This window comes from Amblyomma maculatum, chromosome 1 (assembly GCF_055883805.1).
Source record: "Amblyomma maculatum isolate TAMU_Amacu chromosome 1, ASM5588380v1, whole genome shotgun sequence".
Lineage (NCBI taxonomy): Eukaryota > Metazoa > Arthropoda > Arachnida > Ixodida > Ixodidae > Amblyomma > Amblyomma maculatum.
The window spans coordinates 388,525,206-388,552,021 of NC_139344.1; the positions used below are offsets into that span (position 1 = coordinate 388,525,206).

The 26,816-nt window shown below is 47.0% G+C and overlaps 1 pseudogene; it reads right to left on the reverse strand.

The window, feature by feature from the left end:
• Window positions 1-10,003: 10,003 nt before the first annotated feature.
• On the reverse strand, window positions 10,004-24,044 carry LOC146208482 (uncharacterized; annotated as a pseudogene).
• Between the last annotated feature and the right edge of the window lie 2,772 nt (window positions 24,045-26,816).

Here is a 26,816-nt window from a genome sequence, read left to right on the forward strand (position 1 = left end):
CATATGTTTAAGCCACAGTGTCAATGGCAGTCATAGCTTCTTATTTCTATTTTTCAAAAATCCGAGTGGCACTTTCATTATTCCAAGGTAATGTACTACGTCGAGTAGATAATTTTGCGACGACCTCTATGTATGAGGCGGGAGAGGTTGGCGTTTTCGTATAGTACTTCTAATCCACTAGAAAACCGCACAATAAACGCACAAACATTCCGAACGATGATAATCCACACCTCGAGAAACGGAACTCTAAATTAGCAGGAGCGAATAAGGCATCCAAGAAGAAGCTACCATCTCTTTTTTTGGCATGTTCCAAAAGTGTTCGAAACGCTTTGACTTTATGGGGCCACTGAGAGCTGCAACAATTAACGGAACAGCACAATCCTGACACAAGAGCTTGGAATCACCTCTCATCCTCCGTGAAGAGCTCCTGCGAACTCGACCATGTCGTTAATGTTATGTTTGGTTATTGTCGGAGAAAGTGACGACAAGGACTATCCCAGTTGAGGGAAGAAAACGAATGGAAGTGTTTTTTTTTTTTTTTTTCTAGAATTGAGCATGGAATGTTGTTGCCTAGGTACCGCTGACTGTGAAGCCTTGTTAGGTGAAGCGACTAGGGAGACGCGGGGGACAGGAATAGAAACAGAGTTGCCGTAGAGCGTGTTCATGACACGCAGTTCTTTTACGAAAATTGACAAAGTTGCCCAAGGATTATTCCGGTTACCCTTGCATGCGGTTGCTATAACCAAACGTTGTGCATAGTTTGCTCCTCACACAGTATACAGTGGATTGATTTCGTTATCAAGTTGTGAGAGTTTCTGACGCCATCCTTTTTTTTTTATGTATTTGGTATTGCGACGCATCCTCGGTGATCTCTTGAAGCCTGCCCTTAGATGCTTGGACGAACTTGAGACCTGAACTGAAGGTTATGATCCGCTGTTTCTAGTTTGTAAATTCATTCTAATGAAAGTTTTCTTTCATACGCTGCAGTTCGGCCTTCACTTTGTGCTATCCTTGTGATGCCTTGCATGTTTTAATATCTTGTCGAGTGTGATGTCCCGTTCGCGAAAAAGTCCCTTCCTTAAAGTTACATCTCTTACTCAGACAACGATGCGACACCTGATGAGCCCGTTTATTTCCGCAATGTCTCATTTTTCTGCTTGCCTCCGAAGGTCTGTTGCAAAGTCATAGAACGGCTGTCTTTCTTCTTGCTGAGTAACATTAAGACTGCAGACACCTGCATAACTTTTTGTATGGTTTGCAGTGGAGAGAGTGGAATTGCTTGAAGAGGTAGGTTAATTGATCCAGCAGGCGGCTGCGCGCCGTCGGTGATCAGTGGTCGGGGGAGCGGTGAGGGAAGAGGGGGGGGGGGGGGGGGGGGGATTGCGGCCGTGGGGCCTGAGAACATGGCGGGCGTACTGACAAGCGAGTTGGTATGATTGATGTAGGTGTCTTTCCAATCCTCCGATGGTTGATGCGCGTTGTCTCTGGCTCGAAGGTGGCTGTAGAAATGCGCTAACCATATTTGCAGGGTTCTTGCTCCGACACTATGTTTTGATTGTAGTCGGCGAGAATCACGACATGGACAAGCCCATTTGAGAACAGAAAAACAATTGCGGTTTATTGAAAATTGAGCTCGATTTCTGTTACGTTGGTGGCGCTGGCTGTGAATCCCTGTCAGTAAGGTGACAACGGAGAGATTGCGCGACAGGAAGAGAAACAGAGTTGCCGTACTGCTTATACATAACAATACGCTCTCACAACGGCACACAGCCCGCTGAACATTCACTGCCCGGCCATGTGACCTGCCGAAAACGGGCGTTGGTCACAAAATTCCCCGAAGGCTGGAGGGAAGTGATGTCCCCAGAGCAGAAGTCACCCTACACGCGTTTCAATGCATACCATCACTGCGCCAGTGCAGCCATCTCTAAACCCCTTCATGGAATCAAAATTTTAACTCCCAGCTAAATGACCTGCTTGGTTGTTTGTATACCTACTTCTATGGGTTCGCAAACATAACTATCAAATGTGATACGAAGCTCGACGTAAATGCATGAGCAGTTTTTAATTATATCGCACTGTCACAGCACAACATAATTAAGCGCCTCTCTGAAATTTATTGCCATATCGTTAAAAGCCTCGTTCTCCGGAAAACTGGGCTTCGCCTTTGTCTGTACGGGTGAAAAAGAAATCACGGGCATAGCCCTGACAGTTGGCAGTTGGCAGGTGACAGGACAGTGCACTTACTGGTCGACGGGGTGTGTGACGTCACGAGACCACATAACGTGGCCGAGCTGGCAGGCGCTGCCAACTCGGGCTCCACTTTTGAGGCAGGAGGGCAGACTGGAATTCACCCTTCCACGACCCTTGGATCTCGAGTCGCACGCACTGGCCCTAGGCCCCACAGGTACGTCCAGCCGGTTTCTTCAAAGCGGAGATTTATGCCTATGCCAGGTGGTCTCTCACATAATGCGGTACTTTATGACCGTCGGCTAATCAGTATGTGTGGGATAAATGAGTCACAAATTAAACTATAAGCGATTAAGCATGTAATAATGTTAATAATGGACGCGAACGAGGATACGCACGGAAAGCAGTATAAATGCATTAACGGTGTCGAGTTTAAGCTCCCCTAAAAGGTGGAGCTTAAGCCTGCCCTCAATTTATTGCTAGAAATTACTGTTGTCGCTAGTTGCGCGTAGGATATATGTATATTGCTGTATTTAACTGTTCACAGGGCTGTTTACAGGGCTGAAAACAAGCTCATCATAAATTACGGTTTTCCCTCTCAAACACAGATAAAAAGCAGGTACCCTTCGTTCGCGCCATAAGTTGGAGGTTGGACTATATGTGTGCCCGGTTGATAAAAGCTAGTTGTCTTAATTGTTACGGGAATGTTCAGCACCATCAGGAGTTGGGTAATATATAAATACTCACGAACGTGAAATTAACTCGCATAAATACTTCCAGCCAGCCATCTAACCTCATTACACCCGACCTTTTTCCTCTACCCATTCCGCGGTCTATTGGCAATCTGGGCTAGGCGATAGGGATCGGTGACCGAAGTGATGAGACCTTTGGAAAGAAGCGGCCGCAATGTTACCTTAATTACTACAAGAAAGTTCAGCAACATCCGGTAGTTAATAGATAATTACATGGGGACGCGAGATCAACGCGCATAAACACTTACAGGCAGCTACCTAATTTAATTAGACCCACCTTCCGCAACCACACACCCCGCGGCCTATTTTCAGCAACGGGGCTACTCGGGATCGTTGACCGATACAATGAAATCTCTAGGAAGAATGGCCGTACGCGCATATGTCTTGTCGGCTAGTGCCTGTGCAATCAAACTAAACACAAGTCCACCATTTGAGTAACTACGCTTTCCTTCCCTTGGAATTCAGTTTGTTACCCTAAGCGACCATCGGTTATCCTCTCTTCGCGCTACATGTCCTGCCCATGCCCATTTCTTCTTCTTTTTTTCCGCTAGAATGTCGCTAACTTGCGTTATTTCTCTGACCCACTGTGCACGCTTCCTATATCTTAATGTTACCCCCCTACCATTTTTCGTTCCACAGCCCTCTGGGTTGTCCTCAACTTAAGTAGAACCCTCTTGGTTAGCCTCCACGTTTCAGCCCCATAGGTGAGTACAGGTAAGATGCAACTGTTGTATACTTTCCTCTTGGGCGATACCGGTAAGCTGCTAGTCATAATCTAGGATACAATACATCTAGGATACGAACCATTAAAGAAAAGTTTGCAAATTATTTCAAACTCAATACTATTTCTCGCTTCATATTAAAGGGCTGTCATGTCGCACCTTGCAAAAATGATAAGCTCCAGTAAATAGGTCGCATATTTCCCACGGACGCGGGATCCAATCCCGGCCTCGGCGGCCGCTTTTCGATGGAGGCGAAAAGCAAGGCGCCCGTGTGCTGTGCGATGTCAGTGCACGTTAAAGAACCCCAGGTGGTCGAAATGGCTATGACTAAGGCTATGAGAAACGCCGTAGTGGAGGACTCCGGAAATTTAGACCACATGGGGTTCTTCAACGTACACTGACATCGCACAGCAAACGGACGCCACTCCGTTTCGCCTCCATCGAAACGCAACCGCCGAGGTCGGGTTCGAACCCGGGTACTCCGGCACAGTAGTCGGGCGTCTTGCCACTGCACCACCCCGGCGGGGCCGATCACAATGGCGTAGCCCCTGCAAGTACTGCGTCGCCGGTGATTTGCGCCCCCCCCCCCCCCCTTTTATTTCAAACTTCCACTGCAAGGCTTTTGCGGCCATACTCTGTCAGTGTACTAATGGTTTTCGCAGCGTGAAAACATGGCATGCAGGAGTTTTGTTTTTTTGTCAGTAGCTCCATTACTGCGAGTAGCAGCAACTTTATAGCTATCGCAGATAGTACTACGGTGCCCCTGATACTGCCTTATTCGCTCTGGGATATTGGGCGCTCTAACCCAACCAATCTATAGCAGATTGCATTTTTAGTACCCGGGTTGGTGTATTTAACTTCAAACAATATACACTGTATTGGAAATGTGGCAGAAAATAAAAACGGCAGCTCGTTTTCAGCTTAATCGTGAACCAACAAAAACTTAAAAAGACTGCGCCTCTAATGTTAGCGTACCTCTAAGTCATGATGAATGAAGATTAATTATCCGAGTATAAAAGTTTGAAACTATGTGGTAGTTTAGTCAGTTCTCGCGACAGTAGTTTCATGTCCACTTCTTTTTTATGATTTATTTCTTTTTGCCCTTGCGCACAGAGTAGTCAACCCGTATAGTTTGCTTCCTAAGGTCGACAAACCCACAGACCGCAGAGCCGCGAGGTTAGCCCCATAGTATAACTCGCTATCTCCGCCTAGAAAGAGACCATGTGGCCCACTTGGAACAATAGCTGCGACACAAGGCTGCTAACGCACACGAGCGGGCACACCACACTCATAAGCACAACCAGAATCGATGATACGGCAGGGAGAAACGGACATTGCGGCAAACCGTCTCTGTCTACATATCTGCATTGGCTGGGCACCTTTGACAGGCATGGGTGTGCCATTATATACTATACCTAACGGCTCGACGAGTGCTTCAACGGCCCCAGCTTCTGCAAGGCCTCAACAAGACGAGCGTGCAGGCTTGCGTGTACAGGTGTGTACCATATATGGCTTTCGAGCATTTCTTCAAAGCATTCTTCGCTTTGCACATCCTTCTTGAATGCCGGAAATGTACTATGTTTAGAGTAGTCACCAGTCCTTCAAGGTAGCCCCGCTATTCTCTGCTAGCTAACGTATGCAAAGCACGTCCATATTGGTAGCAGTAAGTGGACAGCAGTGCAGCATCTTGACCATTGTGTGAATGGCTCTAATTTCTGAACAATTGGTTTTGTAGCGAAAGCTACACTACTGTAGGTTTTCAAGCCATCGGCGTGGTACCATGGCACCGTGACAGGAGCTGCCAACTTGGGTCTCTCGTTTTATATGGCATGGTTATGTCAGAATCAGCCTGCCAGGACCCTGGTATTCACGTTACCCCTATAGGACACTAAGGCACGTTCATACGGCTTGGTTAAAGCGGGGCTTTATATGTGGACTGGTAGTCTACGTTATCGCGTCATAAACTTAAAGGCGGAGATTAAGTGTCCCCCATATTTAGATGCAATAAACGCCTTTACCACCACCACCTAAAACACCGGTTAAATTTGATGCGTTCAACGAAACGCTGGCTGTGTTCGATGCAACGCTCAGTCGCCTGCAGCCAAAGCTTTCGCTCCACACTCGGTTAAGCAGCGTTGAACCCGTTTTTTTTTTTTGCGTACTTTTTCCTTCCCTCCTTAGCTTCAGCTATTACTTGCCACTTGTAATCACACATTAGATCTGGTTTCAGTAATTAGCACCTCCCTATTTTGGCCTGTTTCTCCTGCTTCCTTACAAACCTTACGCGAGAAGAATAAGCTGCTTTTCCGAAGTAAACCACGGATAAAGCACAAATACACATAGCACAAGCTATGGTCCGTCCTTGCATACAAAACACTCCGTGCTGTGTACGTGCTTCTTGAGAGTTAATTGGATTTAGACACTGACGTTAATAAATAATGCTGGTAACTCTTTCTGAGTTGTGTGAATAATAAGACCGAGGCCCCAATGTCGACATGCGAATATAGGTGTCCCCACATAGATTTTGAGAAAAATGTGAACAATTTGTACGAGCGAGCTCATTTCAGCTTCTTAAACTCAAGTCACCGGAAGAACACACACGATTCTAGTAAATATAAGCAATGTATACACATGAACGTGATTAGCCGATTTAGAATTGCGATGAATACGCTTTCAAAACGGAATGGCACTAACTGAACTGGATAAGTAAATTCTACCACGTGGTCATTGCCACCATGACCATCACCCTGGCTATGTTCGGAAATAATTTTATTTGCTCTAAATGCACAGCTACATGTACCCTACATTCATTAATGCATCCAAGTCATTCCTGGCGCCAATAAGAGGCTCTCGACTTCGTTCTTAGAATGTTCAATTTCCACGGAATCAGGAGGCCGACATTTAGATTCAATTCAAATCAAATTTATTCGTTCAGCACCATAACGTGGTGCTGGAAACGCAGGAAAAAACCAACAAAATCGTCGACTTGACGGGAACCGCGCCCCCATTAAAAACAACAGTGGCAGCGGCGCCGCATTCAGATTCAGACGGGGACAGCGATGAAGACGCCTGTGTATCATGCACCTTGGCAAACTACTTGATCACAATGATTGTAAAGGAATCGGTTGCAGAGTGTGGCGGTTACAGAGTGTTTCTTTTTAACACGGCGTTACCAAAGGTAAAGCACGTTTGGACGAGAAAACCAAAATGCGCGAGAATATTGGAAGCCCTTTTAGAAGCAAGCTACTAGAAGACGCGGGCTCAAGTTTCTCCTGTTTAATATGTGCGGGAACTGAGCCAACTGCCCTGAAGGCTCCACTAACTCTTATCAAGCTTAGGTCATTTGAGATTCGGGATCTTTAGTAGCAAAAGACTTACCAGGGGGGGGCCTACAGAGTGATCGCTCCCAGCAGCGTCGCGCCCTCAATTTGTCGCCATTCCTCAAAGGCTTGTGCAATCAGGCCGCACCTAGTGTTTTTACGCATTTCTTCCTTTTTTTTTTATTTTTCATTGCAGGCAGCAAAGCCGTCAATCTCACACCGTTCGGTGATTGAAATTCGGACATCGAGAATTCCATTGCCTCATTAAACCACCGTACAGTAATGCGATGCAACTACTTCTTCGGCTCTGACGCTGCACGGTCAGTGCGGCCCACAAGAACTTTCTAGAATAATGGAAGATTAAACGCCGTGGAATAATATGCGACATCATCCGAGTCATCCGATGAATTTACTCCCGGAGAACTTGGCAAAAAAGGTGCCGCGCACAACGCAGCCAAACCGGGAGCAAGCATGGGAATTTCTTTACGGCGCCTCGTAAATCGCTTCCAGCGGCGGCAGTTCCAAGAAATTCCGAGTACTTCATTTTATTCTCGCTTTCAACAGCCAGCCGGGTGCCTCAAAAGTTAGTGCTGTCTCCCAAATCCAAACTCTCTTTGCAAGGCCTAATGATTTCGCTCAGCGAACGAACTTATCTGCTCAGTATGGTGCACGGGGAAATGTATCCGGCGTCGTGATGCCGTTTGTGTGGTCTTGGACGCCTTGCTTCGAGGCCGTGTATCTCGCGGTGATAATGTACGAGTACCTGTCTGCGGTGGGTCTACTCTAGTTTGAATTCTCATTGCGTAGGTGGCGGGCGAATTAGGCAACGCTGAAGAAGAGAGGGCGCACTGATGTTACTTAGGTGCGTATTTCCTGCCGCCTTTCGCCGGAGTGACCATTGCATGCACCCTTCATGTGAACCGCTTGAAGCAAGGGGAACAACTGGGTTTTGACTTCGCCCGCCGTAGTGCGTCAGTAGCTACGCGTTCTACTGCTGAACGCAAGACCGCAAAGTTGAGCCCCTGATGCACCGGCCGCATTTTAAATGAGCCGAAACGGTAGACTATCTGCTTGCTAGACGACGTGGGAGCGTGCAAAGTACAGAGCACTAAGTGGCCAGAATTATTGTAGAACCGTTCACCGCGGCGCCCCTTATCATCCATGTGTAGATATGGAACATTAAGCCCGACGTACGGCAACGTATCCACATGCTCCCTCTCATCGGGCAGCCCGTACAGAGAGGGCGTTTACAGTGAATTGCATGCACGAAGCCTAGGCAAATCAAACTCTCATAAAGTTTCAATTACGAGATTGTTTTTTATTACCATATTTTTTTCTTTGCCGACTCAAGAATGAATGTGACATGCAGGGAACCTTTGTTATTAATTAAGAGAGGGATTTATCAGTAAAAACTTACGAACTGAAGCAGGCCTAACAGCCCACCAATATCAGCGAGAGCAGACAGGAGCGCGCCCTTGGCGATGGCAATGTGGCTCCAGCGTAATCCTGTATTCTTTACACGAACGCATAAGCTCGAGAGCAAATGTCGTTATATATCGAATGCTCGGGACAAAGTATTGACACACTGTCCAGATTACGATGCCTCTACGCCTCCATCAACAGCGATAGTGTGGTCAGGGTACGGACTCGGCTCCAAAATGCTGCAGCGACGCCCAGCAGGAAAGCGCCTGTCTTTATTGCTACTTGACATTCCCTCAATATAATAAAGAAATGGGCTCCAACATGGACAAAACTGGCCGCACCCAATATGTACCCTTCTAGTTATTTCCCTTTCTTTGTTAGTACCTGCTCTTATTCTTTTATGATAGGTATGGCAAACAGTCCTGCATGTACAAACTACGGGTGCGACGAGACTATAGGCCACATTCTTTGTGAGTGCCCCATATACAGCGAGGAAAGACAGTGTCTATGCCGTGCGCTGGAGCGTCTAGATGGACGCCCACTGACTGAAATTAAGATCTTAGGACCCTGGCCACGGCGATCATCTGCGGTGAAGGCCTCCCAGGCACTGCTCCGCTTTATGAAAAGCACTCGACTGATCGAAAGGCTATGATTTTTTATGTTACGTGATATGACAGTGACGTGATGTGATGTGACATGTCTGTGATGTGACTGTACTGTCTTCACCTATCCCTCTCTCACCCACAACTTTTATACCCACCTACCCCTCTCCCCCAGTGCGGGGTAGCAAACCAGTTCCTTTACCGGTTAACCTCGCTGCCTTTCCTCCTCATCTTCCTCCTCCTCCTCCTGATCTCGTAACATTTGTTAAGTGGACGTAATCCCTGGCGAATCTCAATATTTCGCACATTATCGTAAACTATTTTCCCTTTCAGAAACTACAAAAGAATGTTTAGGTTTTCTTGATATCAGTTTTTAAACCTACCGTTCTGCTTTGCTTCTCTATGCCTTTCACAATGATTTGTGGTGATGCGCGAGTTACTTGGCAATGCAATGCCATCAGCGAATCGCAGAGTATTGAGGTAATATCTTCAACCTTTGTTCCAAACTCTTTGCAATGTATCTCGAACAACGATCGAGTCACAAGCTTCCCACTGCCATTACCTCTATACAAGCGCCGAGCTTCTCCAAATTCTGTTGCTGAGTCCAGGGCTGCAGTCACAGTACCATTTGTATTTTCGTGTTGCTATTTTTCGTCATTCCCATCTGTAATCCTTCACCCTGAGGGCAAATAAATTTTTCCAAACAGCCCTCGTGCCTCGCATACCTTATTGCCCGTACTGTTTTCTTTGTCTCTGCAGCTAACACCATGCCAAACATTGCTGAGAGCATCCCATACATGGATCATCCAACTAGTAAAAATAAAGTAGCGTTGAGTTTTCATTGCCTCCCTGCAGTCCGCTATTGTGAACGAACGTCATCTAAGCATGCTGTTGGCAATAGGTCCCTAACCGTCCACCTCTATCCGCGAACCGCCATTATTATTAGGCACTTCAAGCTAGCACACCGACAGAGGCCACTCTGCTGCGAGTGGGGAGGATTAAAGGACTTTTCCTTCGTCGGTGGATGGCACAGCCTGTATTCTACAGATGAAGTGACTGTCAATCTCCTTCCAACGCTGCTGTCCCACACCGAGAAAGCCATAAAGGGTCAGCTCCCGGCCCAGCTCTCCGATGGCATGCTGTAGCCCAGTCTTCGCTCCTCCTACAATGTGGGCATCAGGTGCAACGGGTATATCATACTATGCTTTTTAACGCGTGCGCGCCACCCTTCAAGATAATGGACCGGCCAACCTGGGGCACAACGCAACAAGCAGTGAATCGAAACTCGCTGCCTACCACACACAAACAAAGTCTAGTAAAACCAGTGCGTCGTCGTGTAGCAGGGCTAATAATAGCTGTCTATTAATTCAGTGATCTAGGAACATACCGCTTATCAGCGACATTCCCGCCACTTTCGGTTAGGTTTGGCTTATGGGGTTTAACGTCCCAAAGCGACCCAGGCTATGATAGACGCCGTAGTGGACTCCGGAAATTCGACCAACTGCGGTTCTTTAACGTGCGCTGACATCGCACAACACAGCCACGCCTAGCATTTCGCCTCCACCGAAAAGCGACCGCCGAGGCTAGGATTCCGTCTCGCATTCTCTTAGGCACAACAGTCTAGCGCCCTAACCACTGCGCAACCCCGGCGGAGTTCTCGCCACTTTCGGTCCTCAAAGATACGGTGCTGACTGTCAACTACGCTTAGAAAATTTTGATTGATAAGGATATTACCTGCGTGATTACAAAAAAGAAAAACGCACCTCCAAGCAAGCCCCTACAGTAAGCCCTGCGCTCAAGGTTGGTCCGTTAATGCAAAAAGTATGCAGTTTATTATTCCTTGGGCAAAACGTTACATACCTGAACGCGAAATCACTCGCTCGTGCACTCGCGTGCGTGCTTGCGTGCGTGTGTGAGTGTGTCAGTGTGTCAGTGTGAGTGTGTCTTTGTGAGTGTGTCTTTGTGAGTGTTTCTTTGGAGTGTTTCTTTGGAGTGTTTCTTTGCCATTAGCCATAACTAATGCTTCCGCCAGCGATTGTTGGAAAAGAACCATTTAAAGAAAATATATCAAAGCCTTTCAGCTGCATTTATAGAGGATGTTTTAAGCGGCCATCCTAGGCATTAAATATTGTGTGTGTGTGTGTGTGTGTGTGTGTGTGTGTGTGTGTGTGTGTGTGTGTGTGTGTGTGTGTGTGTGTGTGTGTGTGTGTGTGTGTGTGTGTGTGTGTGTGTGTGTGTGTGTGTGTGTGTGTGTGTGTGTGTGTGTGTGTGTGTGTGTGTGTGTGTGTGTGTGTGTGTGTGTGTGTGTGTGTGTGTGTGTGTGTGTGTGTGTGTGTGTGTGTGTGTGTGTGTGTGTGTGTGTGTGTGTGTGTGTGTGTGTGTGTGTGTGTGTGTGTGTGTGTGTGTGTGTGTGTGTGTGTGTGTGTGTGTGTGTGTGTGTGTGTGTGTGTGTGTGTGTGTGTGTGTGTGTGTGTGTGTGTGTGTGTGTGTGTGTGTGTGTGTGTGTGTGTGTGTGTGTGTGTGTGTGTGTGTGTGTGTGTGTGTGTGTGTGTGTGTGTGTGTGTGTGTGTGTGTTATCTGAACACTTGAGCAGCCTCCATTTGTCAAACGCCCATTGCAGCAAATATTTAGCGACAGTATGGACACATCTTACAAACTTGTCGCTGACGTGTTAAGGCTGTCAACAGACCGCAGAAAATATCGCGGTGCCGAGGAAGTAAAAAAAAAAAACAACAAACCTGATCGAAGTGCGAGAGCATGTCCGTCGCTATGGCCTTCTATCACCCCCCCCCCCCCCCCCCATCTGCGTATAGAATTACAAAATTTACGCTTGACGGCAGTGTCTCGGTCTTCGTCCTGATCCTCCCCTTAGAACTACGATGCCTAAGTTACGGGCCTCAAACAAGCAGTACAGTACGAGTCAACCATTAAGACCAATTCCTGCCGGTGTCCCACGTTCCGAGATGCGACCATCGCGAGACCCCTCTTTTGGAACTGATACCCACCACCATAACGGTGAGTATCAGTAGAAAACATACATTTACGGGAAACGGTGTAGGGGGCTAGGGACAGGGTTGTTAGGTTCCTCGGTACGAAACTATTGGCTGAAGCGTCTGCCCGAGCTTTCTCAACCAAAGATCCCTGTGCAGTGGGGCCGGAGTTGGACAGGGCAGCATCCTAACCCACCGACGTTGGATTTTATTCCCGGGGTAAGGCTTAGTTTCCTTCGCAGTATCATGCCATGTGTTAAAGGTGTGCATTCAGGTAGAAAAAATTGGTCAGCTGTAAATGAGTTTAAGCTAATAGCATGTAATTCGGCTGGGCTAATCTAGGACCGGGTTTTTAAACGCCTGAGATGATGCCACCCTGATTAATCCAGTCCTTTAGCGGGTCCCAGTAAGGTTGGTTTCTCTAAGCAGACGTGCTGGTATATCGCGCATTAAGTGACGACAGTGATTACTGATGAATCCCGGTAGACGAATACCGAGACTGCGACGTGTGCACGTTCGCTTTCCTCTACCAGGTACCTATATACCAGGTAGCATGACCAGGTACCTATATAGCCCTTTTTGTCAAGCCAGATGCCAGAAGGTTTTGGATGCCAGGGGATATACCTGCCTTGCATGTAGTTAGTATAGACGATTTGGGAATCGGTAACGTTGTAACATGGGATTGCTGCCTCCTCCATGTGCGCAGTATCTGAATTTTTATCCGTTTGCTCCGCTACCGCATGGCCCACTCGAGTGACAGGTACTGCTGTGATGTCTAGCAGGGACAGTAAGCATCCACAAGAAGGCTCCTTAGCCCATGACGCCTACTCGTGCCTTGCTTCGTGCGCCTGACGGTATTCGGGGTGCACTTTGCGTGGTAAGAGCATATATAGTATATAATTTTCCCCTCCATTCGCACACCAAATTCTGTAGCTGTTGCGTGGTTCTGGATAGGCTAATGTTAAGGTCTTGAAATAGTTGCAGTGGCGGTAACGAAGAGGCGGAAAGTTTGAGTTAGAAGGTGAGTCCCTCTGAGCTCGTCAATGCTATTGTGGACGCGAAGTTCAAGGGGCTGGTCGATTGGCGCGATTAGCCCTAGCACCCGCTTGTAGGTCATGCGAAGTATGGCGTCAGGATACCTGAAATTACTCGGACGTACCTTGAGGTGTGTAGTTACGTAGGTTGTGCAGCTGACGATAAACGCGTACTTATTTGGAGTGTTTCATTTCCTGTCAAACCACTCTTCTTAGCCGTAATGCCTTATATAATTATGCTGAATCTTCACATCGTGCGGAGCTAATTAGGCGACAGCCGTCGTGTTGACCTCTTCGTGATTGATGTACATGAGCATGATGCGAATCAAGTCTGCTTCACGAATGGGCGTTTCGTTAATCCTAAATTCCATCCTTCCTTTCTTTTATATTTATTTATTTATTTATTTATTTATTTATTTATTTATTTATTTATTTATTTATTTATTTATTTATTTATTTATTTATTTATTTATTTATTTATTTATTTATTTATTTATTTATTTATTTATTTATTTATTTATTTATTTATTTATTTTCCAGCAGCAGCAGCAGCAGCGGGAGCGCATGACTATAGAAACTCATTTGGCAAGAAAGGTAAAGCCACATTCGGTGACGTATTCTTCTTTTGCCTTCTATGCGCTCTATCAGTGGACCTACTGATTACTCTGGTGCACCTGCCGCGGTGGTGCAGTGGTTGGGGTGTTTATTGAGCCCAGGGGTGCAGGATTGTATCCCGGTCACGGCGGCCACTTTTCGATGGAGGCAAAAATCAAGGCGGCCGTGTGCTGTGCTGTGTCCTACCGAAATTTCCGGTGGTTGAAATTTCCTGAGCCCTCCACTACGGTGTCTCTCACAGTCTGAGTCGCTGAGCCCTACAGACGGACTGCCCTGCAGTGTTTCGCCATCAGCGCTCCCCGCCCCGACATCACAACCGTAAAAAAAAAAAAAAAAAAAGAAAAAAAAAACCAGCGACTACTTGCGCAGGGTTAAGTACAGACTCGATCAAAATTGTCTAGAGCACTCACTCAATGTCGTCTGGAAGAAATAAAACGCAATTATAAAGCAGCTATTAGGTTCCGCTGAAAATACGTGAGCTCGCGGGCTGCCGAATATATGTGAACAGCACAGAACAGAGCAATCTCCTTGCCAACTGCAAAGAGCCCTTGATAATATTCGACTGCATTTACTCCACAGCAGGCCGCTCGTGCGCTCTAAGCAAGTGTGATGAACTGAATACTTGTCATGCTGTTTGTCACCTTATCCACCTCCATTCGGTACAAGCTTTGCGTCGCTGAATAGCGGCTACTCTGCATCTCTATCAGGAAGGTTCCATAGTCCTCGTCGGGGAACCTGGAGAAACCAACTTTTGCAGGTGAAGGCCAAATAACGAAATCTTCGGCGACGATGACAATTGACGACACCGCTACCATTATAACGACCCTTCATAGGGCGATATCTCAGCAATGAGGCTACCAGACCGCAAACTGGCACAGACGTACACCCGGCTAAATATCAAAATCGCTCCCCAGCCGTGATCCAAGTATACACACAAGCGACGAGCAGACACCGAGGTCAACCTGCATTGTGTGAACCCGATGTGACCTTGAAGTGGCTGGAGACGGCCGTAGCGGGCACGAAAGTTGGACCGTTAGTCGCCCAGTTCAACAAAGTAAAGGCAACTTGGGATGTCCCACTCATCCACACTGCTGATGGTAAAGTTATTACGCCATCAGGGCGATACACCGCCAAAGCAACAGCGAATGTACGTGCCTATCCCATCTGGAGCTTCGTGGTATCTGCAGCAGTACTCCCACGATGTCATGGCAGTATAGACCTGGTGAACATAGGGCGATAATCAACCTAGTATAATTAAAGCACTTCTAGCATTCCACGGATAAACGCATAGCTGATACATCAACATTGAAGCCTTACGTTGATCTTAACATCCCCGAAGACGAGAGTGCCGCCCTGATCAAGCGCTGTAGTTTTCGTGGATACAGGAGGCATCTAAAAAGCCTAAAGCGTCTAGAGACAAGCGCCTCGTTCCTTCTGGATCGAAGACTGGGAATCGCAAGAAGTATCGCGCACTTCCGAAATGGGCAAGCTCAGATGCTGGTGACGATCGAACTTCACCGAAAAATACAGACTGCTCAATAAAGGAATGGCGATTGTTTTCCTCAACGAGCTAGCGGACATCCGGGACGTACTAGCCTTCCCTGACCAACCCGCAGAAGGTGCATTTTGCCAATGCCATTAGCGCATGCTCCCAACATTATCCCGGCGTAGACAAGGCCAGGTGCTTACTCTGCTTCAAAGCTACAGCGTGTGTCTTATTGAAAGTGCGAAAAATCCTGTTTGTCAAGCAATGCATTGTCACTCATGAACACGCGCGAGCTCTGCTTCTAAGCTCCTACCGTTTATCGCCGCGGAAAGGCCAGGCAGACCGCCATTATATAGTGAAAGAAATACTTGTGTCATCCAATCATCGACGACATCCTGGACGTTGCCACTCCATGTATGTAAATTAAGGCAAAGTTCCACGGCGCATTTTATTTCTCCCTAACAACAACAAGAAATATCTCCGCATACGTCGAGTTTTACGATGGAAACTACCCCAAACACTTTCACACTGGGCATGTTCGATTTCCCAGTTACGGACTACTTGCTGGCCAACCCCGCTTCCTGCTATGAAACGAAAGCGGCGTCATGGCCACTTGACATTATTGGTAGGGCTTCTCGCAGGCTATCTCCTGTTATCATACCTGCCCGGAATTGTCAGCTACAGCAGACGATGCAAATCATCGCTTACCACGACGCAGTTCCTTAGCAATGAAGCCGCGAGCACTTTTAACAGAGGCGCGGAATAAACTGGTGGTTTTCGCGAACTGAGCCTAACATGTCTGAATACAAGGCGTTTGACAGAACTCAGCTTGATGAGGCCTGCTTGCCGCTGATGCTCGCGTAGAAGTTCGCCCAAGGTCGAAGTAGTCCAACAAGCTACGCTTGGACCGCATACAAAACAGATAAAAGCGTTTGCAAGAATGCACGTTAGCTCGTCCGGTACCCAAACGGTTCGCCTGCGATGCTTTCAGGCCTACACGCTGACAAAATACCGAGACAGGTAAAGAACTTGCGGCAGCACGAGAGAAAAATCTGTGCATGCGGCTTTGAATGCGTCTGTGCGTATTGAATTTCAAGACAAGAGAAGTTTCATAAGTGTTACTGATGCTTGGAGAGCAGCTACGGAGCTTGTATTGAAGTTTAACGCACAATGTCGGAGGAAACCCGAAAAGTGCTCAGAATGATCACGGCGTCTAAATCAATATGGCCGCCAGCCCGGCGCTATTTTCCCGGGAGCTATAGAGGTGGGCGGAGCTTCTCGGATGCACGAGGAAAACAATGTGAGGATATAGAGAGCAAGTAGTTCGAGACCGTCCGCGATTAAAAATTGATTGCGCCCGTGGCCAGCAAGCACAATAACCTCAAATTAAAACACCCCTATAATCAAACTTGCCAGGTCGTCTTCGCCACTACGAAGAGACACCGAGGCGTCACTGACGAAAGCCGAGACCAGCCTTTTGAAACTAGGAGCTTCGAGCAATTCGCGAGCGACTGCATCCATGCTCCTGCTTACAATTATAATTTGTGTCATCTCTTGCTCACATTTATTTGAAGACATCAGATCGGCAGTGCACTCGTCGATGCAAAATCAGATTCTATAGAACGCTCGATCTGCTGCCTTGCCTGATCATTCATCGACCGGTTTGGCCGACGTATACCTTCCCACACGTTAAACGCGTTTCATGAAAGACCTCGGCAATGGATTTGATCTCAGGCTTAACATGCTTGATCTTACGAGCAGCCAGCTGTTGGTGTTTTTTCTTCGATGCCCCGTCACTCGAACGCGCATGTTGGCAAATTTCTGGCGGTGAAGAAAATCATTCTGGCGTCGTGTTTGGTGGCGACCTTCTTCAAATGATTTTTCAACTTATGAACGTAATGTCAATGTCACTTGCATCAACAAAACCTGCTCATGTTCTCTCCACATGTCTGACGTAACAGAGGCGGTCGGCGTCTCCGCTGCGGTGACTGCGGCTTGCGTGTGAGCCGAACTTGCAAACATCATCGTTTCATTCTAAATGGCTTTGCCTTCACGGATACTCGTAGCGGCTTTACAAAGGCATTGGATGATCCTGCAGCGTGAAGAAACTTTCAACACAGCACGAAATGGAGAACTTCGGTCAAAGTCCCGCAAAGGCATTCCGTTATTTGGCTGCGCCCTCCTAGGACGACTAGTACTCTTCCCAGGATGAAAAGGGCAAACTGCTCTTCCAGCCGCGCTAAGCCAGGCATATATACCAGGCAAAAGAAGCAAGCGAGATAAAAAGTAATGCCTCGGTTTTAGGCCGCCCGTATTTATCACGCCCTCGCCCAAGTCGCCGCCAAAGCGAAGACGTTATCCCTGAGGCTCGCCAAAGAATCGAAACAGGGAACGGGTGAAGATGCATAGTGTACACTTGGAGACACCCCGTCATCGTTCTAACGGATGCAGGAAGTCGCATGGGCGGACATGTGTCATCAACAAAGGTATTCACTGCTGCCCCGCATCCTCCCGCAGCGTACACTCCCTGATCATTACGAGACGAGTGTGTTTCTTCTTGACTTCCAAGTTCTCACCTCCACCAAAGAAGAACCGCTTCACGACCTAGGTGTGGCGCTAATGCATGGCTTGCTGGAAAGTTACTGCGCAATTCGATTTTTTCTTGTTTCTTCAAATCATACACCTGCTCTAGAAAAACGTGTTTCCAGCTGCCTGCGATACAAGGACTTGTGTATACATCTCTGCGTGAGCACCTAAAACATACTGGAGGCTATAGCAAATAAATGTGCACGTTTGTTCTTGCTGTTCAGAAAGGAAAAAAGAAATATGCACAAGTTGCAATACGTCTTCCATGAGTAAACACAACAGGAGCAAAATGTAGTAGAAGTTCCGCGTCCGCTAAAACCTGAGTCAGGACAACGACCCCGTGTTTCCTTGGTCATATTGCTGTCAGTTCCCATTAAGTGGTGCGAGTGCACGCCCATAGAGAAAGTTTATGGAGCACCAGACGAGTTGCCAATGGGCGTCGTTTCGTGAGAGAAAGTGGCCTATACAAAGGTCATGTGATCAGGCATATTAATGCCATTTTAGCCTCCCGTCATCGAGACAAGGATACCTTGGTAAACATAGCTGCTGTTTCACATAGCGCACTTTCTTAATAATGTTGATATGCAATTTTCTTACAGAAGGAAGCTAGGGCCGACTGCTAATGTAATTAAAAGTCGCATTTGAGTCACACAAGTGGAAACAACAGCATATCTCAGAGGCACAGCCGTCATGATTCCTTTGAAATAAGCCTCTGTTACATGCTTCGGTATATTACCACCCGGATGGGACAGTCCATGAATAACTGAAGGTGATCACTCTAACACTAGCCCAGGCCCAGTTCAGCTCATGCCCTAAACACCAATGGTTTAGTTTTTAATGCCAGCGACGGCAAGAGCGCCGAGAAAAAAAAAAAAAAAATCTGCTGACGATCACGATACTGGGTAATCTGAAATTTGAGCGCACTTCTACAGGTTTCCAAGTTGCATAATATGCACATGTAAAGAATTTCTTAGGCTTGTTTTAAATAGCACTCAATTTTACTTCAGCCTTCGACTGTTCCGAAAGAGCCGTTTTTATAACGCCGACCGGCGCCGCCGTGTTCAGATGACCTCGCCTCGAGCGGGCGACGAGAATTCTTTACTCTCCTGCTAGAACATATTTCACTGCAGACATCTGCGCGTTTCTTAAACTCCGCTTTTAAAGGTGCGGTGAGACCGCTTTTCTTGCCTGCGGCTTCCCTTTCCGATTTACGTTCCCGTTTATACCCTCTGCTGGTCGCTCAATCCCTACTCTCCCAATTTGTGCATTATTACGTCACAAGCCATCTCAAACGTACAAAACAGAGTCTTAAACTGCCACATCATGTCAAGGACCACCCAACACAATTATAAAGCCCTGATTTCACAAGCTGTACGAACTTTCCTGCGTGGCTTAAAGAGGTGCATCTCCGAGTCAGGATAAAAGGGTCGCGGGTTCGATTCTCGTGTCACCTTCTCATCTGACAGTTGCCGAGTTGGCAGTTGGACAATCTATAGTGGCAACATGTGCCTACCATTACCATCTCTACAATCCATGTGACCTGCCAACACATCTGTAAGAAGCATGGTCATGATTTTACAAAGCCCACCTCGGCAGCGTCAATTCGCCTAACCTCTTACTCCGCTTTCCACCTTGCAGCTCCACCTTCCCCTCCCGCTAACTACCTCACCGTCCAGGCACCACAGAAGTAAATTTCACAATGCTTGTCATAGCTTCCAACAGGCGGGCCCTCTGGCTGCATGTCCTGGGTATATGACATGGTAATGTTAACGTGTCCCTGATGTCCCAACATTGCGATTCACCAGGCTGTCGAATCCATTGACGACCATGGCAGGTCGCATAATCTTTGTTCTGTAATAATGTGGCTTTTCATTGATTTTGTGTATTGATTCTGTGGTCAAGTATTCTACTTATTTTCTCCTGTGCGCTGATATACCGAGTGCTGTGCCAAACAAAATGAGGAGGGGGTGGGGGGCTGACACTTGTCCGGCATATCTATGCCATTTTACCGCCCCCTAGGGAACTGTACTATGTTTTCTGAATAAAGTTTTGATTTGATTTGATTTGGTTGCCGGAGTCCGATTAAAATTCGCCCTGGTTTTGCCAGTGCTAACTAAGTGTGATACGGTGGCCCCCTGGGCAAACCCACAGCCGCTCATCGGTTACGCCGTCACCATTAAAGTCAGGAACGGGTGCCTTATAGCTGCGTTCTATTAGAAAACACGAATGTTTTCTACCTTTAAACCAAGCAGAGCTTCCGGTAAGCTTGTAAAACATCCAGGTGCACAATATGTGACAAGAGGTCTTCGGCGGTATTTTTTTTTTTTTTTTCATTGGGACAGTCACAAACCTGTGTCGTACCCTGCTGGATTAAACGACCACAAATTGAAGAATGGCTCCACCGAAACGATTTTGAAAGAATATGCTGCATGAAAAAAAAATCTCATGTAAACTCGTCGGTATGCCTTTAGTACGACTGGAATGCCCCTCAACGTAACGAGGTTTGACATTGACACTCGTGTCTATTCCTAGTGTCTACACATCTACCAACTCTAATGTTGCCGCGTCTTTTCTTGAGCTCATTTCGCGGCCACAAAATGCAAAACAGCAATGCGTGATTTTGTGTGTGTGTGTGTGTGTGTGTTCTTGCTGCACAAAACGATCTTACCCGCTTTGAGAAGTTCCGCATTGATTTATTCTCAACGTATAAATTGCAGCATATCAGTTTTGTACGTAACGTGGTCCTAATTCACTGTTTTGTTTTCTCATGTTCGTGACCTCTCAATTGGCGAACACTGATTCATGAGTCCGTCGAAAATGAAAGTAAAATTACAGGCTAAAGCCATGAAGTTAATTCATAAGCCAATGGGCCGGCCAAGATGCGGAGTGCTCAGAGCAAAGAAAAATCACATAAATGATTGCAAGAAAAAAAGTTTTGATTTAGCTCCGGTTAACTCTAGTTGAATTGCGAAAGCAAAGGCGGAAACTTCTTTTGCCTGCTACATTATTCCAATATCACGCCCTATCAGTGTAAAGCGCTACATTATTGGGGACACTTAAGCTCATCCTTTAAGGGCATGACGAGAGAGGGTAAGCTACCAGCCCACATATAAAGTCACGCTTTAACCAAGCCGCATGGACGTGCCTGCGTGTCGTAGGGGTGACGAGAATGCAAACGGTTCTGGCAGGCTGATTCTGGTATCACCCTTCCCTATGAAAGGGGCGACCAGAGTTAGCAGCTCCTGCCCGTGGCATAGGGGTGACGTGAATTCAAATATCATGGCAGGCTGACTTTTTTATGAGGAGACCGTAGCTACGCCTCTTCACGGCGTAGCTGCGGCCACCCGAGGTCTCGCTTTAGCTATCGTAGTATTGCTTTCGCAGTAAAATAGGTGCATGCTGAAATGGTAGAAAACAGTTCTATTTTTGTTGTGTTTTTTTTTCCTAAGAAAGTAAAACAGGCCCAAGAACAAGGCATGGCAGCTCAAGCGCTGACGATAACCTCAAGGTTGTTCACATAGACAGGGGGATATTATATACCGAAGAAATAAAATGAAGACCGTATGTCATGGGGCTTTCTTGATGCAGAAGTTTAACATATGAGGATTTAATTTTGCCCTTCGCACCCACAAATCCTTCTATTTTAGTCAAAAAAGAAAAAACCTCACTGAGTGGTCAGGTCCCGTGTCGTCACATCCTGCCCCCCCCCCACTCTCTCTCTCTTGCTTCGCGTACGACCACGAATAACTTGGCCACCAAGGCCCTTTCCTCCGTAATTGCCAAGAAGAATCTTAGTGCAACTTCTGGAATAAATTTCAGCGCAAAATCATCCGACAACGAGTCCAAACGCGCTGAAGCAGGAGAACCTGTCAGGAGTCGTTTCCAATTACACTGACAACAGCAGCTACTGGACAAATAAAGAACAGTTCATCTTTTGCATGCTTGTTTGACGAAAACACATTAATCACGCTCATCTGATGAACCACTACGGGACACGGTGTCGTAGCGGACCGGAGTTACCGAAACACGAATGGTAAATGCGGTCAGCGGCGGCGCCAACTTTTATGTTTTCGGTGCGTGCCACGCCAGCACTTGCTCCCCAATTTTTGCGACTATTTACGACGTCTAAAAACAAAACGGGCGCCAAGTCACTCTTCCTTGCCTCCCACTGTATATTCGGCTTTTCCTCATTTCTTTTTTATACCCGCTGCATAGCAACTCGATGGAATGGGTGACCGTGGCCCTTTGCATGGGGCAGCGGACAGGTTCAGAGGTTAAGCCACCCAGGAGTTAGATCAGGGCATAATGCATAGGCCAAGTAGACTCCTGAGTGCGCGAGCCGCGGCCATTTGGGGGAGTGAGGCCCCTGACCTAAACTGAAAAGATGGATTGATGCAGGCCTTGTGGCCGTGACCTCGCGCAACGCTCTTACGGGTGCCGTGTGGACAGCCGTAGTAGTATTACGAAGCGTGCTCTGCAAAACGGAGCGTTCTACGCAACGAGCTGTTATGTAAGGAACCCCGCCGCTGTACCCAAGTGGTTATGGCGGTCATACGCCATTAAAATCGCATCATCATTGTCCGATCCTAAGCAGCGTTGCAGGATCACACTGAGGCTACGGCGGCCGCATTTTGAGAGGCAGGAAATGGCATCTATGTTTGGTGGCTAAGTGCGAGTTAAGGAACCTTAGGTTTCTGTAATCAAACGGAAGCCTTCCACCGGGCGCCCTTGATAGTACACGTTTAACTCCAAGGCATTCAGCCCCACATAACATAGCGTAAAATAAGAATCGACAGACAGCACGGCGCTTCCGAGCCTCTAGTAGAATTAACAATCGCTTGTTAATCACGTAAAAACCAAATTTGTTTTTAATTTTTACACTGGACTCGAAAGCTCAATAACGTTATCATACGTCTAAATGAAAACTACTAGTCTGCGATATTTCTGCCACTTTATTGCAGCAGGTCCATCGAAGATAACTGCGTAATGTTGAAAAAAAAAAAAGAAGCTTACATTTATCGAAGAGTATATCTTACTTGTCGCAGTAACTAACGATAAATCAAACCTCTGGTTCAATGCCAACATTCAAGAAATTAGAATTTCGAAAATAAAACTACCAGTAAAGAACGTAAAATGTGCATATACATAATCTGCTCGTTTCGTTTACATTAACAAAGCAGTATCCTAACAAAATTCATTCCGGTATATTTTCCAAAGTAGTGCACAAATGAACAAACAGCATGTGGTTAGTTCACTCAGTTTTTGGGAGCAATCGTTGAAGGTCAACTCAGGGGGTTGTTTAAACATTTCGATTTCATATCACATCACATTTATGAAAACTATGTGTGTACGTGTTTTCTGTCTCTGTCCGTGTTTTTTCGCGCAGTTTAATCATGAACGACAAGCACCAACTAGCCTGCCAGAAAACCCTTCTTGTAATCTCCAGACACGCGTATTGTCCCGTCCTCTTTTACAACTGGTACGATCGGTGTCTCAAAATCGCTAGTGGAAACTTGCGTAATGACGCCCATCTCCTGCAGCTTTCGCAGCTATTCCTCCACTGCTGAACGTAGTGCGTAGAGCACATTTCTAGCTATAAGAAACTTCGGACTGTTCTGCTTAAAAAAATTAAGTAGCTTGCTCACCTTTTATCTTGCCAAGAGTGTTCTCAAAAATGATGCTGTACTACTTGTATAGGAGACATTTCAGTCATGTGCTGTGGCCCTCTTGGCTTGCGTCAGGGTGCGAAGCGTTGCATAGCCTGTGCAGACCGCAGAGTTCGTTCCACTCCGAGCGAAAAGTTTCGAGCCACTCGCGTCCAAGTAGAGCTGGTCCGCTGTAGTCAACGACGTATACGGGAAGGTCACCGACTTCGTCTAATTGTACCATACAGCCGCTTTGAAGACGCCGTAGAGCTGGACAACCTCTCCCGCGTACGTTTTAAGTCGCAGCTCTGTTGGTTCCAGTTTCAAAGGCAGTCGAAGCTTTTCCAACTGTTTCTTTGATATCACAGACACCGTAGCACCTGTAACTAAACTCCATGCGTAAAGGTACACCTTGTATTTTGACGTCAACGGTGATTGGACGCCGGGCAGCATCAGAACGCTGCCCGCGTCGTCGCTTTGAAGAGTGTGTATTCACTTCCATGAACTTCTCGGCTTTTGCTTGGGACCGCGACAGGAGCGCTGAACGTGGCAGACGTGGCCTTTCTTGCCGCATTTCGTGTACTTATCTGCAATGCGCGGACAGGCGCGGGAATAATGCTCGACGAGCAGCAGCGATAACGCTGAAAAGACCGCTTCCTTCTCGCTGGGTCATCGGTGCTCATTTTGTGAAAGTCATCGGCAGCTCCCTTCGCGTGCGCTTCCTGACCGTTCTTCTTAGCTTCTTCCAGAGCAAGTGCGCGCTGAACAGCTTTCTGAAATGTGAACGTTTTATCTTCTGCAAATATATAGGTATCGCTGAATGTCGGTGCGGAATAAACCGCACAAAAACCTGGCGCGCAGCAATTCGTCCCAGAAGGTAGCGAATTCACGGGTTTGAGCGAGTTTTCTGAGCTCTGCTACATAATCTGCGATACTTTCATGTTGTAGCTGGCACCTTCTGTGAAAATTTGCTCGCTGTCCGATCACCGAAACTCTCGGGCTTAAGCGATTGCGAACCGATTCTGTTAGTTGCTCGAACGTCTTTTCCGATGGCTTATCTGATGCGGTCAAAGACTTCAGCATATACTTCAGGAGGCTGTACGGCTTTGGTCCAATGACGCTAAGCAAAGAATGCACCTTGATGTCTTCGGGAACTTTGTTCACCGTAAAAAAAAAAAAGAAAGAAAGAAATCAAGCGTTCTTCGTAAGATTGCCAGTCACTCACAGTTACGTCGAAGGCTTCTACTTATCAATCTAACATAGGCTGTCATTTTTGGAATTATATTCGTCGGCTTTTCTCGTAGATGTGGTTTGCGTCCAGTTCTCCTCAGAACGGTGCCTTGGTGCTTGGATCCTCACCGCTTCACTTATGCGTCGTTCGCCATCATCGTCGCCAGTTGTGGTGTTTGCGGGTTGGCAGTATGAAGGCTGCTAAGTACTTAATTGGGCGGCAGCCAGGCTGCTTTCTGACTGCACTCATGCAGGTGCTCCCTTCTCGTGGAGCCTGCTGACGTTACTTGGCGTTTCACTTATCACGCTGATAAAAGACAGCGGCGGAACGTGTCGCTAACCTCACCAATCAGTTCAGTTCAGTTCAGTCGTTCAGTCGTGTCCGACTCTTCATGACCCTATGGAACATATCACACCACGCTTTCCGGTCTCTCACTATCTTCCTAGCATCACATAACTTAATCTGCAGAGCCTCGAGGATGCCATCTAACCATCGCGTTCGCAACCTTTCCCAACCAATATTTCTCCAGTGACTCCTCTCTTCTCATCAGATGACCAAAATAGCTGAGCTTTAACTTTAGAATTTGACCTTTCAATGAGCAGTCAGGGTTTATGGTCGACAATATCGACTGATTTGATCTTCTGGCAGTCCAAGGAACTCTCAAGAGTCTCCGCCAGCACCACAATTCAAACGTGTCAATTCTTCGGCGGTCAGCCTTCTTCACAGTCCAACTCTCGCATCTATACATCACAACTGGAAAGACCATAGCACGAGTTACACGGATCTTGGTTGGCAGTGTAATGTCTGCTCTTTACTAGGCGGTCAAGGCTAGCCATGGATCTCTTTCCCAGAAGCAGGCGTCTCCTAATTTCATAGCTGCAGTCTCCTTCCGGGATAATCTTGGAGCCCAAGAAGAGAAAATCTATTACAGCTTCCACTTCTTGTCACTTGATGCTCCAGGACTTGATAGGGCAAGACGCATCTTTGTCTTTTTAATGTTCAGTTTAAGCCCAAACTTCTCACTCCCTTCTTGTACGCGCATCAAAAGTCTCTTGAGTTCCACTTCACTTTCTGCCATTAAAGTGGTATCATCCGCATATCTAAGGTTGTTAATACGTTTCCCAGCAATCTTCACTCCAGCTAAAGAGTCGTCCAGACCGGCCTTCCTCATGATGCACTCGGCATATAGGTTAAATATGCAGGGCGACAGTATGCAGCCTTGTCTCACTCCTTTCTCAATCGGAAACTGACTGTGGCCTCTTGCCCTTCATACAGGTTGCTGAGGAGACAGATGAGGTGAATTGGAACTCCCAACTCTCGGAGAGCTTGCCACAATCTGCTGTGATCTACGCAGTCAAACGCTTTCGCATAATTAATAAAGCAGAAGTAAATGGGTTTCTGGAACTCTCTTGCTTTTTTACATGATCCAGCGAAGGCTGGCAATCTGGTCTCTAGTTCCTCTGTCCTTGCGAAACCCAGCTTGCACGTCCGGAAGCTCCCGATCCACATACTGCTGCAGCCTACCTTGGAGGATTTTCAACATCACCTTGCTAGCATGCGAAATAAGCGCGATCGTGCGGTAGTTGGAACAATCTTTGGCACTGCCTTTCTTTGGAATGGGGATGTAAACTGACCTCCTCCAATCCTGTGGCCACTGCAAGGTTGTCCAAATTTTCTGACATAATGTATACAGAACGTTAACAGCGTCGTCGTGGTTGAGGTTTTGAAGCAACTCAGCTGGAATGCCATCAATTCCGCTAGCTTTGTTCTTAGCAAGGCTGGCTAAGGCCCATTCAACTTCACTCTTCAGGATGCCCGGCTCGAGATCAGTAATCACAACCGTCTTATGTTGGGTTTGCACATTCGGGTCCTTCTCGTACAGTTCTTCTGTGTATTCCTGCCACCTCTTCTTTATCTCTGAGGCTTCAGTGAGGTCCTTGCCTCGTTTGTCCTTTATCACGCCCAGCTTAGCACAGAAGCTTCCTTTGATACCTTTGATTGTCTTATACAGAGCTCTTGTGTTCCTCGATTGGCTGTTGTCTTCAACTGCTTGCCACTGTATGTTCAGGAAGGCATTCTTATCTCTTCTTGCTATTTTCTGAAAATCCGCATTGAGAACCTTGTATCTTTCTCTTTTCCCCCATAACTTTTCTCATCCTCCTTTCCTCAGCTATTTCCAAAGCCTCTTCTGATAACCAGTTTGCTTTCTTGCATTTCTCTTGCT